This window comes from Acinonyx jubatus, chromosome A1 (genome assembly GCF_027475565.1).
Source record: "Acinonyx jubatus isolate Ajub_Pintada_27869175 chromosome A1, VMU_Ajub_asm_v1.0, whole genome shotgun sequence".
Lineage (NCBI taxonomy): Eukaryota > Metazoa > Chordata > Mammalia > Carnivora > Felidae > Acinonyx > Acinonyx jubatus.
Genome location: NC_069380.1, coordinates 39,438,494 through 39,455,529, shown reverse-complemented (window position 1 = coordinate 39,455,529; position 17,036 = coordinate 39,438,494). Strand labels below are relative to the sequence as shown.

Below are 17,036 nucleotides of genomic sequence, written 5' to 3'. Positions count from 1 at the left end.
TTACATCTAGTAGCTAATAAAAAGCTAAATGTTGGGAAGACAAGTATAATAAGAAAAGTGGTAGTGAGCTGTTCAAGAATTTTATCGTATTATTTAATTTTTTATAGAGTTCATTTATTTATTTTTGAGAGAGAGAGAGAGAGAGCGTGCGCACAAGAGCAAGAGTGAGACACAGAATCCAAAGCAGACTCCAGGCGCTGAGCTATCAGCACAGAGCCCACTTGAGGTTCAAACTCACGAACCATGAGATCATGACCTGAGTTGAAGTTGGACGCTTAACTGACTAAGCCACCCAGCTGCCCTGAAGAATTTTAAACTGGATTTTTATTGACTATGTGCCCCATATGGGACCTTTCACAATTTATTTTAAATATTTATAGGAATATTTATTCTTCATTAGTGTTAGGCAAATTTTATTGAAATATTCAAATTAATGTTCCAAAAGAGTAGATTTTCAAGGAATATTAAGGGAAAATATCTTTTCTTTCTTTAATTCTTCTCTTTAATCTAGAGTGTAAGGGAAGAGATTTTAAGGCACGATTGGGGATACCTTAAAACTCTATACATGATTTATTTCTTCCCACAGGATTTAACTTCACACCGGACTGGCTTTATGGATCAGTGACCTGTGAAATTATAGAAACTTACGCTTTGTGTTTAGCTAATTCTCTGTTTTTACCACCTTGAAAATCTTTTTTTTTTTTTTAAACAAGAGACTATATAATTTCATTTGGCACTGAACCCTGAGAATTACGTAATCTATCCTGAGTCCATCAGTTCAGAGATGTTTATCTTTTTTCACTCATGTATCTTGGCTCCTAAAACAGTAACTGATTATAGGTAGGCATTTAGTAAATAATGATTAAATTAAACCATGTACTTCAGGCTCACATAAATGTCTCCAACTGCACCCTCTCCATTCTTAGGCCTATTTTAATAATATGACTTTCTTTTCCTCAAAATAAAGAGAGGGGTAGATTAATATAATATTTTTGAAACAAATGAAATTGCCTTGCATATTAAAATCTAGAAATGAAAAATGAAGTATTTTGAGTTATAGAGTTAAAACTACAGGCTGTCTTCTTATTAAGGGAAGAGGGGGGTACCTTATTAAGGGAAGTGGCTCAGTTGGTTAAGCCTCTGACTCTCGATTTTGGCTCAGGTCATGATCTCATAGTTTGTGGGTTCGAACCTTGTTTTGGGCTCCATGCTGACAGCGCAGAGCCTGTTTGGGATTCTTTCTCCCCACTCTCTTTGCCCCTCCCTTGCTTGTGCTCCCTGTGTCACAAACAAACAAACAAACAAACAAATAAACATTTAAAGAAAAAAGAGAGAAGAACATTCTCTTTATTTAATTCAACAGTTCAATAAAGCTTTAGAATCTCTGTCTCATTCTGTCTCTTACATGCTTCCTGTTTTTAATTTGTGGCTGTGTACTTGAGTTTTCCAGGATCACATCATCAAATTTAATCTTTACCCTCTTTTTAACTCTCTTTGACAGTTTCATCGTACTCAAGAACTTGGCTAGCTATTTATTAATACTGCCAAAAATGTATAACATCCTCCAATGAACTCCAGACAAACACATAAACATTCACTAAATTATTTGTATACATGCTTCACAGACACCCTGATCTCAGAAATCTGAGCTTTATTTATTTTCCTATGTACTGACATACATATCCTATGTATCCTATGGATACATGTATCCCCACAGAATCTTGTTTGCTGTATTATATAAACATCTATCGATTTGTGGTAATTCAATATCACACATTTGTTACTTTCCCAAGAGAAAATTTGAAATTGAAAATTTTCAATTGGAAAATATGAAGTAGAAAATATTTCAGACTCATAATTATAGTCAGAATGATTCTTAAGTTTAAATGTTTACTGTTGCAGAATCTATAAATACTATGATATTTGGGTTAAAGAATCATGAATGATTAAATCTGGACTCTTTTTATCTTTTTGCTTGTTATTTATCTGAATAATAAATAATATTTATCTTTGTATAGGCTATGAAACTATGAAGAAGAAAGCATAAAATCTAAAGTAAAAGATAGTCTTGGACATATCTTGGAAAGTAGGAAGTAACAGGGAACAGATTTACCTTTCCACACGAAATAACTAACTTGTGTGGATAAATGCAAAAGAGTATGTTTTCAAATCTTTTAAAAAATAAGTGACTTCTTACAGCAAAATACATACATACATACATACATACATACATATAATTTTTGTGGGACTAATAAAAACACAGAGACAAAGTGTTAGAGAGCAAATGGCAAAAAAGCCAAGAGAGGGTGCAAATATTCTGTTCTAAATTTTTAATACCATTAGTGAAGTAGTGTAATATATATTGAAGTTAGGATGCATTAATTTCAAGATATATACCATAAAATTTAAGTAATCACTAAAAGGGCAAAACAATTCCTGCTAACTAGTGAGTGAACAAATGAGTGAAAATGACATCATGAAAACAATATTCACCTAATCTAAAGAAAATTGGCAAAGAAGAAAAGGAAAAAGATAGGTCAAATAAACAATAAATGACAAGACATTAGATTTAAGTCTAAATATATGAATACTTACCTTAAATATAACTAGTCTCAATCCCCAACTAAAAGGCAGAAACTATCAGATTAAATAAAAAAGCCAGGAGATTATGTGTTGCTTACAAAAACAAACAAACAAACAAACAAAAAAACCAAAACATTTAAATGTAAAGACATGGATAGGTTATAATTTAAAATATGGAAAAAGATAAATCATGTTCTTATCAAAAGCAAGTTGGAGTATCTATATTCTTATTAAAAGAAAATTGGAGTGGGTCAGACAAAGAAAAGCTGAAAATTGAAATAAAAGTTACTATTTACAATAGTCTAAAAATAAAATTCTTAGGGATACATTTAATATATAGGTATATATTTGACAAAAGTCTTAAGTTTTACATTGACTACTATAAAACAAATATGGCTGACAAATGAAAGAAGACCTAAGTAAATGGAGCGGCATATTATGTTAATGGGTAATGGGTGAGAACACTCAAAATAGTTAAAACATTAATTCTTTCAAAATTGACCCATAGATTCAAGTCAATCCAGTCAAAATACAAATAGACTTATTTATAAACGTTGAAAAGCTAAAATGTATGTGGAAATACCATCTACTTAAAATGGTCAAGGCAATGTTGAAAAGATTAATAAAGTTTTAGAACTTAAAGCACCCGACTTTGACACTTCTTATATAGCTACAAAGTCTATGTGATAATGTACTGAAAATAGACGCATAAATCAGTGGAAAACAATAGTCCCACATACATATGGCCAATTGATTTTTAACACACATGCCAAGGCAATTCAATTTAAAAATGATTAATTAGTCAACAGATGGTACTGGAACAATTGGATATTCTTACACAATATTGAAAAAAGAAATCTAGGTACTTACCTTACACCATATTCAAAATTTAATTTGGGCTTTTCATGTTACATCCATATCTGTATTTATATTTTATTTGTCTCACTTTCAAGTGTATCATGGTAAGTGTACAGATATTTTCATTAATAATATGCTAAGATTTGGCAAAAAAGAAAAAATTCCTTTTGAGTTTGCCCTAAAATAAATGAAACTTAATTCAGGAAAAAATAAATATAAATGTGTCATAGATATAAATGAGAGAATAAAAAATTAAGTATCTAGGCAAAAATTAGGAGAAAGTTGTGATGATGTTAGCTTTGGTAAATAATCTTAAAATGTGATTTAAAACATGTGAACGATGAAAGAAAAACATCAATATATTGGGTTTCATCAAAAAATAAGAAGGTAAGAGACAGACTGTATCCCCTTTATGAAACATATTTGTTAACAAAAAAATGTATGTAGAATATATACAGAATTATTATAACTCAATGAACAGAAAGCTAACAACCAACTTTTTTAAATGGACAAAATATTTGAATTACAAAGGAAAATATACTGATTGCAAATAATCACCTATGAAGGTGTCAACATCATTAGCCAACACAATTAGATTCCAATACACAAGTATTTGAATGACTAAACTTAGAATGACTGATCCTACCAAGTGTAGGCAAAGCTGAGGAATAATAGTATTTTCATACACTGCTGGTGAGGATACAAACTGATAAGACTGGTTTGGAAAATATATCCTGGCATTTCATGCCTAGGTATTTACTCAAGATAAATAAGAACATATGCCCACATGGGGCACCTGGGTGGCTCAGTTGGTTAAGTGTCTGACTTCAGCTCTGGGCATGATCTCTCGGTTTGTGGGTTCGAGCCCAATGTCAGTCTCTGTGCTGAAAGCTCAGAGCCTGGAACCTGCTTCAGATTCTGTGTCTCCCTCTCTTTCCCCCTTCCCTGCACACTCTCTCTCTCTTTCTCTCTCTCTTTCTCAAAAGTAAACATTAAAAAAAGAACATATGCCCACGCAAAAAAAGCGGTACAAATGATCTCATGATCTCATGATCTAATGGTCATGATCTCATGGTAATGAGATTAAGCACGCATCAGGCTCCTTGCTGAGTATGCAGCCTGCTTGAGATTTTCTCTCTCCCTCTCTCTCTCTCTGTCTCTCCCCCATTTGTGTTCTCTCTCGCTCTCTCTCTCAGAAACTAATAAATAAACATTAAAAAAGAAGTATTGAATATATGCACCAATATGAATATATCTCAGAAAAAGTATGCTGAGTAAAAGGAGAGACAAAACAATAGATGCTTATTATTCTACATTTATATACATTTCTACAAATAAAATTTTGTTTTTAACAACAGAAAGTGTATCAGTGGCTGCCTAGGTATGGGGAATGCTTGGTAGAGAGCAGTTTGGAAAAATTATAAAGAGGCATGAGGAAAGAGTTGGAGTACATATGTCATTGTCTTCGATTTTAATGTGTCTTCATGGGTGAATCTATGTCAAAACTTATGATTTTGTTCACTTTTAACTATGCGTAGTTTAATCGCAAATGAATTATTCAATAAAGGATTCAAAAATGTCATAGCTTAATCGATGTTAGGTTATTATATTTGGAACAAAGCTCTCAAAGAATACTTTTCACTGTTGTACACCATTTGTATAGACATGTGAGATCTCACTAATTTCATATGTGAGAATAGAATCATTTAAATGGCAATTCACTTCTATTTATTTATTTTTAAATGGTAGTTTAAATGGTTTATTAGGAGCATAATCCACTTGCATTTTACTGACAACTTTTCCCACCCTGAGATGTGACCCTCCCCCCCCAACAACCATGACCCTTTATCGTTAGCCATACCTGTAGGTAAGACGGTTAGACACCTGATCCAAATGGGGCCGAAGAGAAGCTCTGTCATCTAAAATTGTATCTGCGATTGTGACATATTTGTGGTTCTCTCTTAATGCTTGAACTGTGGGGTTCCCATATATAGCTATGCACACAGAGAATTAGAGAAAACGAGTCTGAAGTGAAAGAGAAGAGAGGATATTATCAGAGGAGGCCTGTAATAGGATGTCATTCAGCACTGCAAAGAGGACCAGGTCACATCTGCCTTGAGATGGAATTGTTTTCCAGCTCCCAGTGCAGTTTTAGGAATTTGGACTATATCTCAGGGAATTGTAATGTATTTCTATATTTTAATAATGTATTTAATAACGTATGTCACTTTACATCCCTTCTCTTTCTTTCTTTCTTTCTTTCTTTCTTTCTTTCTTTCTTTCTTTCCTCCTTCCTTCCCTCCCTCCTTCTTCTGTCTTCTTTCTGTTTATTTTCTATTTTTTCACTAAATAAGATTTAATAGACTATCTATCATCTGGAAACAGAAGGTTTCAAAAGAAGATATTTTAAATTTCATGGGGTTCAAAGCTTACATTTTGAAAGTCAATTCCCTTTATTTGTGTGACAAGTAATAATTATATCTATGTGTGTATATATACATATATACATATTTCATGAAATGCATAATTTCAGATTTTAGTCATTCTCTGTCTCAATGTCAAATATTGAAATAAGAAATTGCCCTATGGATTCAGAACACAGCATAAGACAATCACTAAATAAACCCTAGTAAAAATGACCTGGGAAAGAGAGTTTTTAAAAATACCCATCATGTAGAAATACAAGTGTTTTGTTCTTTCTCTCCGGGTTGTGTTGGAAGAAAGGGAACGATTTGTTTTAAGAAAACTGAAGAGGTGATTTATGACCATTCTAGACCAATGTGGTGAATTCAGTCCTCAGTATTCATAAACCGGGCTGTGGTCAGTAGCACAACCTGCTTGACAAACTGAGGAAACTGAAAAGGACAATGTTCGACACTGTTTGTGTAGAGAACTGATTTAGTCTTTGCTTTTCGTAGCAGGTGTTGACACTATCATTTTTATTAGGAATTTGATGAAAACATATTGGATGACCTTTCATACATGCTGATTTGTGGCCTTTTTCCAAGCCTTTTTCCCTTTCTCCCCAAACAGGATTTGAGAAGCTATAAGCTACCACCCAATTTCAGCTTTCTCTTTTATGGATCTGTCCCTGAGGCTACATGACAGTTTTGCTGAAATTGAGCCAGTGCATCTCAGATGATCACACACAGGGTGGTCTGTCTGCTGCTTTCACTTTCCAAACATCCGTGACTATGTGAAATTGTTTTGTGTTGTGCTAAGAGTACCTTCTGCCCAAATGCCTGTGGCTTCCCTATTTCACCTTATCCTTCAACAGCTGCTTGGGATTCTCTCCTACTGTCATTGCCACCTTTATGGTAAGAAAAACCCCACTATTGAAGATTCTTTCTTCTAATCCTGCTTGCTAAGTGATTCAGCTGAAGGGCATGGGCCTTATCTTTGTTTCATCTTTATATTCCTTGCATCTTGTAAAAATGTGATGTTTTGTGCAAAAAGAGCCATAAAATAAATACTTCATATATTTTAATGAATTCTTGATTTTAGATATGGATGGGAAGGAATCATTTTTTCCCCCAACTTCTTTCTATCCCTCAAAATTTCCTGGTGGGGAACAAAGATGATTCAAGTTTCACTGAGATTTAAAAGGCCAGTTCTTTCTATGTATGTTTTATGATCATCTGGTTAATGTCTGAACAAGTTGGTAGGCTATAAACATGAACTAGAATGTATTTAATGTTTACTTATTTAAAGTAAAAGAGAGAGAGAGAGCAAGAGAGAGTGAGGGAGCTCACAAGTGGGGGAGGGGCAGAGAGAAAGAGAGAGAGAGAGAGAGAGAGAGAGAGAGAGAGAGAGAGAGAACCCCAAGTAGGCTCTGTGCTGTCAACACAGAGCCTGACATGGAACTCAATCTAATGAACCGTGAGATCATGACCTAAGCAGAAATCAAGAGTTGGATGCTTAACTGACTGTGCTCCCCAGACGCCCCTAAAATGCACCTTAAAAATCACACACTAATTCTTTGAGAGTGTGATCAACTTAACAAAGATTTGGAAGTTAGAAGAGCCAGATATTAAAGCAAACTCTGACAACAATCTGTTTTGTCTTAATGTACCCCATACACATAATTTTTGATATACCCATACAATTTAGAATCTTGCCACAAAATTCCTGCTAAAATTTCTGGGTGTGTCCTCCTTTTGGAATAGTTCCCCTTATTCTGATATACATTTTTTTTTCATGAAGGCCACTTCTGTATCCTACATTTAACCCCTATACTTCCTGGCACTAGAATGACAGAAAAATTTGTGAAGAACAGATATTTATATGTCCATCCTCAAGTAGTCTAATATGCATGTTAATACGTACTATTAGAATTAAAGCAGTGTTATAATGTAGGAAAAGAACATTAAATATGCATTAAGAATATGAGAGAAACCAACTTCAAAATTTTGGATGTGCTTCAAAAAGGGAATGTTATGGAAGCTTCCCCAAGGAAGTGAGGTGTTTATTTGTTCTGAAAAATGAGTTAGAACTGGTCAGGACTTTGGACAGCATAGTAGGGAGATGAATCAGCATGTACAAAGATTATCGGTGGCTAGAGGAAGCAAGTCATGTTTACAAACTCAAAGATAAGTCTGCACATCTAGAGTTCAGAAAAAAAAAGAGTATGGAGTGTGATGAGGTTGAAAATGTAAGTGGAGGCCAAGGCTTGCTAGACTTGAGGACTTCTCACAGCAATGGAAAGGATTGAAGAGGTTTTAGCAAGAAAATTATGTGATCAGGTTAGGTTTTAAGTAGAGAACAAACTAGAAAAGAGCAAGAAAAAATACAAAAGGGATATTTGGGAGACTATATAAGTAAACTATGTGAAAAGTGACGATAGCTTTATACAAAAGCAAGAATAGTATACAGTGAGAGTAGATTTCCCAACTCTTTCCTCAGTTACCTAATGAGTGTTATCTGTTGAATGAGTTATAAATAATGGCTTTGTGCAGAAGCGACATGAGCCACTTCCAAGAGTAGCTCATTAAAAAAAGCCAACATGTACCCACTATGCTCTCACCCTTTTACCATCCTGATACAGCTGTAGTACAATCAGAGGGAAAGGCAAAGGCTGTATGACAGAAGGAGATTGCATCTCAGAACCACTGAATGAAAGGGAGTCATCCACAACCAGGTGTGTCCCATCTGGGAATATTTTCTGAACAAAATATGTTTTTGAGTTGGTTTGAGCTATTTCACATTGGGGGGTATTTGTTACACCAATCTAAGTACTGTCAGTGATACAGATATTTAGTGAATATTGTAGAATAGGCAGGACTCAGAAATTGTTCAGCTGGACTTGGCAGGATTCAGTTATGTGTGCTGAGAGATTGTGGTGAAGGCTCTGGAGTCAGATTACTTGGGTTCGTAGCTCATCTCAGTAACTTCCTAATTATGTGAGCTTGAGCAAATTACAAAATTTCTCTATAAATCATTTTAAGTCTTTAAGATCTGATTACAATTAATAACCCAGGTTATGGAGTGTTGAAAAGACTACATGAAAGTATATGAATAAATTGTGAAAAAATATCATCGAGTATAGAGAACATATACTGCACAAGATGCTAGTATCATATCAATATGTTAATGTTTTATTAATATAACATTGATATATTGGACATTGTTTACAGCATCATTAAAGAGGACTCTGGTTAAGGGATAAAGGTCACAAGGATATTCTTTGGAGTCTTCTTTAAGTTACATCTACCTTTACATAATCAAGCAGAGATGTCAAATAGACAATTGGTACATAGGTGTTTGGCACTCAAAAGAAAGGTATAGAATAGAGGTATTTTGGAAGTATTTTGTAAGCATTTGATCATTAAAGACAAGTATATGGATGAGTATGTCTAAGAGTACAGAAAAGAAAAAATAGAGAATAAGGTCTTGGGATGATCCTGAGGAATTAAAACATTTCATGGGAGGACTAAGAAGGATTAATTTGCAAGGAACCTGAGGAAACAGGCCATAAAGATAGACAAAGCTATTGTCACAGAGGCCAAAGAAAGAGTTGTGTTTCAAGAAAAAGGAAATTCTCAATGATATTAAATTCTGCTCAAGGGTCAAATAAGGTTAATTACTTGATATTGGTTTATAGGCTTGATTTGAACTTCAGTTTTTTGGTTTAAATAATTACTTCCTGATTTTTCTCTTTAACTCAAGAATTATTTTATTGTATTGTATTGTATTTTTTATAGACACAAGTTTTATGATTGTTAGTTTTTAATTTATCCTTTCTTATTGATATCTAGTATTTATTTGCTTATGAAATATGATATTATTTCTTTTGGACCTTATAAATAAGGTTCTTGGGGGGGTGCCATTATGAGTGGATAGTTGCTTAATTTTCTCAAGTTCAAGTGTACACGATAAGAATAAATCTACCCATGCTGTTGGCATAAATATATAGCTATTAATTCTAACTATTAATTATTCAAATCTTCAATAACTTTGCTTATCTTTTGTCTGCCAAATCTATCATTTTTTGGGAAACGTGCTAAAACTTCCAAACATACTTGAATTATATTGCTTTTTTTTAACTTTTTTTACTGTTTGTTTTTGAGAGAGAGAGAGAGAGAGCAGGGGAGGGGCGGAGAGAGAGGGAGACACAGAATTCAAAGCAGGCTCCAGGATCTGAGTTGTCAGCACAGAGCCTGATGCATGGTTCGAACCCACAAACCATGAGATCATGACCTGAGCCAAAGTCAGAGGCTTAACTGCTTAACCAACTGAGCCACCCAGGCACCCTTATTGCTTTTTTAAATATATATTCATAGACGTTGTATTTTATTGAATAGGTCTTTCTTTTACCGGTATTTAAAAATCCCACTTTTCCCTGATGATTTCTTTTTTTCTTGAATCTTGCTTTTCTCTCATATTAATTTGATCCCAGGTAAAATCCTGCTGATGTGGGAAGGTGGGACAGTGACACAACTCTGTTCTGAAAGCTTCTCTCAGAAGCTCCCATCCAATGCTTCACACCCATTTATTTTCCATTAGGGGATTCTGCTTCCCAGGGAGCTCTCTGTACTTCCAGTGCAGATTCCTCTGGTTATGTGTCCCGTGGGAATGGGCTCAGAAAGGAGTATCGAGAGCATGCACAGTAATATCCTTTTGGTTATAAGATCCTCATAAAATATTATTAGTCTCTCCCACCGAATCCATCCCTCAGAGAACCTGAGTTCTATTGTTCTGCCTCTCAGTGGTAAAAGGGTGGAAAAAGAGGGACTTAGTAATGGGAGGGTCCAAAATTTGTATAACAAAATGGCTCTACCCACAGACTCCCATAAATAACAATGGTCCCTTAGGTGCTCTGGGCTGCCATTTTATACCTCTGTGACACTTCATTTCTTTAGCGTTTTTTCAAAAAATCTATATGAGTATCTCAAGTCTGTCAGTCTTCCACCTACAGCATCTCTAGGGTTACACTGGAAAGAGGGAATCAGCAGCCCACACTAGTTTGTCATCTTATTAAGAACCAGAAGTCAATTTTGATATACTGTAGAAATCTAATTCTTCAAACTGACAAATTGATATTTAAATCAGGCTATTGTAATAATCCTCAAGCAGATTGCATTGCAGGTGTCTAAAAATCTTATAAATAACCTTTTCTAACAAGCAGTATGCTATATATCATCCAAAATGAGAAAGTAAGGATATGTACTTTAAAAAGTGCATATTTAAAGTTTTACCTAGGTGAAATATGCCCAAATACCAGGCTTAGATTCAGATGTTGGCAGGGGTTTAGGTTACTATTAGGCCTCAGGGTACAAGGACTTTACTGTTATTGTTTCTGATTAATTCAATCTTCCTACTCAGACAAACAAGCAAACAAAAAAGTAAAACAGGAACAAAAGATAGTGAAGAACCTAAAGAAATTCATATAGCCGCAAAGATTATTTTCTGGCAAGCCCAGTTTTAAAGAGATGTATGTAAGACAGCAGTTGTGATGTAAAACCCAAGACAAATTAACAGCATAGTCTTTAAGAAGAGATTCAGAAAAATCTGAACCTAAATGACAGAGGAGTGTAGGAAATACTAACATCCTTTTAAAAGTCCCCTTTGTGAAGCATGTTATGGAAAAAAAGAAGAAGAAGAGCTAAAAAGTGTAGGACGAATGATATCTCAACTAAAGATGATATAGAAAGAATAAAAGCAGTCGTCTTTAAATGTGCTTCATATTTTCTATTAAGAATACTGTTTGCAAGATGGAAAGACTAGAATAAACATGGACAAAGGAATTGAAATTCCCAAGTCTGTGAAGAGATAGTTACACTAAATAAGATCATTTCTCCAGGCCCAGGTGAATCTCAATTCAGAGCACACAGACACACACATACACGCACACAATAGTCAGCTAAACTCTGTTCTATCTGACTGAGTAAACGCTATAGTCCTTGCAGATCAGGAAGAGACTTTACAACAAGGAAGACTGATCACATGGAGAAATCATTATTGCTCATTACTTGGGAGATCAGCAACAGCAGCGGCAAGTTGGTGGGCCTGCCAAACACACATCAGTAGACTTTCATCTTCAGGTCAGTTTCTAAGTCAGTAAACATATCTTGGATGTCAGTCACAATTTCACATTTTTTAGGGTTTCAAAAAGAAGTTTCACTATAAATAAAGTCAATGACATTTAGCACTTAGGAATACAATTTTGTCCCTGACCTCAAGTATCTCACAATTTGTGAAGGCAAAAAAATAAAATAAAACTAAGATAAAAAATAAGTATTTATAATACAGGGAGATAAATAATATATAAGTGATATCTACATAAAGTATTTCAAGCACATATTTTAAATATTCTGTGCACAGTAGGAAGGCACTAAATTATTTTAAGTACAAAAGTATTTAGAAAGATAACTGGAGCTATTGTGAAAAGTTTGGCTAAATTCTACTTTCAGTTTATCCTATGAGATAACATTTTTTTCAAGCTGGTTTCCATAGAGGCTTTACAAGTATTTCAGCACAAGTTTGGTTCACTTGTTCTTTTGAAATACATAGTCAATTCTTGATTATTCTTGACTAGATTATAAATTAACTGTGATTAGGAACTAGGCTCATTCCATAGACAATTGGATTCTACCTTCTCATTATGTAGACTTTTTGCTTGTATTAACTTCCAAATCAATATCTCCAAGTCTATAACTCTCCTAAAATCTGAATCCATACATATAACTTTAGCCAAATATTTCCACCTGGAGCACTCAATTGATCTCCAAAACCCAAGATTTTCCAAACTGAAGTTATTATCCTCTTTAAAAACTTGTACATTCCTATAAGTTTCTTATTCTGGAAAAATAAATACTACTACTATCCACCGTGGCTAGAAACAAGAATTAGTTTGAGATCTGTCCCTTTTGTTCCCTACAGATGACCAAGCACCAGCTCTCCACAAATTTTTATCAACTATTTCTATTGTTTTAGGCACAGGGGATATTTTTTTTAATTCATTAATTTGTAAGGACCATAATATACCTTTAGCACGTACATAATGCAACCATTTTCTGTAAATATTTCACCTATTAGGAGGGAAATGATTTTAGTCTTTTCCATACAATCAAATATGTCATTATAATACATGTGACCTGCACTCAAGTAAATATTTGAGAGCATCTGCTCTATCTGTGCACACAACAGGAGGTAAAACTCAAATGAAAAAGTGAATTCATAGCATGCTGTGTCATCATATTATTATAATAATTTTAGTGACTCATTGTACTCATTAATTTTTTAAAAATATTATTAAATAAAATTGCGCATAACAAAGTTATACGTAAATGATCATCATTATTGGCTTTATATTATGGGTGTTCTCTTTTAGGTATCATTTACAAAGAAGTTTCTTTGCTTTAAAATATAAAAAAATTCTGAATTACTTAAATAACTTTTTAAGAAATACATCAAAGTAATTATGGCATTCTAAATGTTATTGAGGAAATCCTGTCCTGTGCTAGGACATGAAACTTGAAGGACATTATGTTAAGCGAAATAAGCCAGTCACGGGCACCTGGATGGCTCAATCAGTTAAGCATCTGACTCTTGATTTTGGCTCAAGTCATGATCTCGCGGTTTGTGAGAAGGAGCCCTGCACAGGGCTCTGTCCCGATAGTGTGGAACCTGCTTGGAATCCTCTCTCTCTCCCTCTCTCTCTGCCCCTTCCCTAGTCTTGCCAGCACAAGCTTTCCCTTTCTCTCAAAATGAGTAAATAAACATTAAAAAGAAATAAGCCAGTCACAAAAAGGACAAATACTGCACTACTCCACTTACACAAGGTATCTAAAGTAGTCAAATTCTTAGAAACAACGGGGTGCCTGGGTGGCTCAGTCAGTTGAATGTCTGACTTGGGATCCGGACATGATCTTGCTGTTTGTGAGTTGGAGCCTCGTGTCGTCGGGCTCTGTGCTGACAGCTCAGAGCCTGGAGCCTGCTTCACATTATGTTTCCCTCTCCCTCTGCCCCTCCCCCACTCATGCTCTGTCTCTGTGTCTCTCTCTCTCTCAAAAATAAATAAACATCAAAAAAAATTTTTTGGAAACAGAAAGTAGAATGGTGGTTCCCAGAGGTGAGGGAGAGGGAGAAAGAGTTGTTCAATGGTTTTAGAGCTTGTTTTGCAAGATGAAAGTGTTTTAGAGATCACTTGCACTCTACACTTAAAAGTGGTCAGGATGATAAATTTTATATGTTGTATTTTTTACTACAACAAAATAAGAAGCAGTTAGAAAATAAAACATAAAAGAAAAGGGCTCCAGGAAGGGCGGCTCACCCCTCAGCACACACCCAGGTCAAAGGCCCCAGCCCAGGGTCCCCGCTGAGCACAAGGCAAGGTGTGAAGGCGGGGCTTGGAAAACCAGTCCGCTCCAACCAGACAACTGTAAGATATTCTCACAAATGTGGAGAAGCATTTCGAGAGCAGTGCCAAATCTTTGCTGCTTATGTGCGGAAAACTGCCAGACTATGAGGCAAAGCAGACCTATTGGTGAATGAAATCAATTGTATGCCTCTGCAGAGACTCCACATTTAAAGCGGGGCCTGAAAAACTTCGCTGAGGAGTTTGCCAAACTTGAGCATTATCTACAAGCAGAGGTTGAAAGATTTGAAGCTGAAGTGGTTGAAGCTTTGAAAGCTTACGGACCGATTTTGAGAATGAAAGGAAATGACTTCAAAGCAACATTAACAGCAAGGAATTGAGAAGCTAAACAATTAACTCAGAAAGAACATGTCAGCGAAACCCATCTGCTCCGCATGTTACTTCACAGACAGAAACCAAATTGCAGAGAGAGCTGCAATGGATGCTACCCAAACAGCTCATCATCTGGATGAAACTATGGACAATTTCGAAAAGCAGTAAGTAAGGAGGATCTAAAGACTGTATTTTCAGATTTGATCACTATTGAAATGTTATTTATTGGCAAAGCATTCAAGGTCTACACTGCTGCTTACCAAAACATACAAAAGATTATTGAGGAAGATTTAGAGCTTTTCCAAAATTGTCCGTACCACCAGATTGTTCCTCAGGTTTAAATCTGGTCAGAGCAAATTCAAAGTGGCCTCTTGAAAGATTACTGTCAGCTAAGTCTGTATCTTGAACAGGACATGTAGCCACCTGTCTACACAGAAAAGGATCAACAAACAGAAGATGATGAAGAGGACAAAGACATTACAGAAGAAGAAAATTAATTTTCTTCTGTAAACTTTGCATTTCAATTTTCATCTTAATCCAGACTTAATCCAGAATTACCAAATTGTAAAACTTTATACTGGCTTCATACATGTTAAACCCCAAAATTAAATCCTACTGGAAACCCCAAAATTAAAATCCTTTAACAAATTAAAGGAAATGTATGCTGACCATAAATGAAGATTTTAAAAAATATAACACACCAGTCATTTCAACACCCAATCTAACAGTATGTGATTTTTGCATAAGTTCCACTTTTTAAAAAGATTATGTACTTCAGAAGTATTTCATATCAACATACTATACCTAGTTGATATTACAATATAAACAAATGACAAAAACCAAGAGATCTAACAATTACACTTGCTTCTTTTGAGCTCATTGCCAAAAAAGGGTCTTTAGTCATTCTAATTAAATACAAATTCTATTCCATAAAGCATTAATCAAAGAAGCAAGGTGTTTTTGCCCTTTACTTTTTTTTTTCACTTTTACTACAACTTGGAGTTTCATTATTTGATACATAACTTACTTTTCAGTAAGACTGTAATTACTTTTGATTAAAGGTAATGAGACACTAGGATATCAGTGTCATAAAACTATACATAAAGCATAAATTTTAGCTTCAGAAAGAAAGCCACATTAAGTCCAATTCTGGTTTTAAAATGGAAACGCTGTTGGGGAGCCTGGGTTGCTCAGCCAATTAAATGTCTGACTCTTGATCTCAGCTCAGGTCATGATCTCATTCATGGTCGTGAGATCGAGCCCTGCATCTGGCTCTGTGCTGGACGTGGAGCCTGATTAGGATTCTCTATCTCCCTTTCTCTCTGCCCCTCCCTGCTCATGTGTACTCTCTCTCTCTCTCTCAAAAAAGGGAAAAAATTAAAAAAGGAAAAAAACGCAAATTCTGTCATACCAAAACGTACACAGTACTACAACTTTTGGAAAGCTGTAGTTTGGTGGGATGTTGCATAAGAAAACATGGAAAACCAAATAATCATTAAAAGTCTATAAAATTTTTACCAAACCACTGTCTAATTAATGAAAGAGTATTTTGTCATTATATTCCAGAAAATAATCAGTTTGATCAGAGCCTTTCGATGCGTCCAAAGCTTTTGTTTCTTTGATTGGGGATCATACTCTTGTTATTTCACACTAGTCAGGCATATAAAATTATGATATTTACAATATCACTTGGGAAGACCACAAAAAGAAATAATTTGTACCAGAAAATTAAAGACTTTTTAGGAAAAAAGTGATAAAAATGGCTTTTGAAGAAGTTTTTACACACTATGTATGTGCTTCTTAAAGTTAGTGAAGATAAATAACAAGGTGAGAAAACATATGTTTACAGATTGATTTAAATGTGTCCTAGCCTTCCAAAAAGTACAGAAAAATATCTGTGCCATAGTAAGATGGAGGTGGTTTAGAATTCATACTTATTAGTTCTTATTCATTTTTAAAATGAGCAAGCTAATGCCAAAATAATGGGCTCTTTCAGTCTGTGGAAAAACCACTTAGTTGCTCTGAAATTATATGTTTAATATAAAGTTACGTTGGATACCAATATCGATTTGAAAATGTTAGCTTGATTTATAGTTTCAAATAGTATTACGTGGTGTTTGTTCTTTGGCCATTATGTCACCGAGTTAGAAATTTATATGAGAAGATAGCCTAATTGTGGCTCCTCAAGTCTGAAAACCCTTTTATAAAAGATTACCATCTGCATATTATTGAATAAAATATGTATGAGTCCAGAGACAATATCGCTTATAATGCAATTTTTCCTAAAATTACGTTTTCAGAAATATGTATTAAATTTCTTAATGTTTCTGTATTCTCAACATGATTTTTCTGTTGATTCAAATCAGTCTCAAATGACGCAGATGCTGGATCAAAATCAACTTCGTTG

The 17,036-nt window shown here is 34.7% G+C and overlaps 1 pseudogene; it reads left to right on the top strand.

Annotated features, from left to right (window-relative positions):
- The first annotated feature begins 7,975 nt into the window (after positions 1-7,975).
- On the top strand, positions 7,976-15,126 carry LOC106970590 (CBY1-interacting BAR domain-containing protein 1-like; annotated as a pseudogene).
- Positions 15,127-17,036: the final 1,910 nt, after the last annotated feature.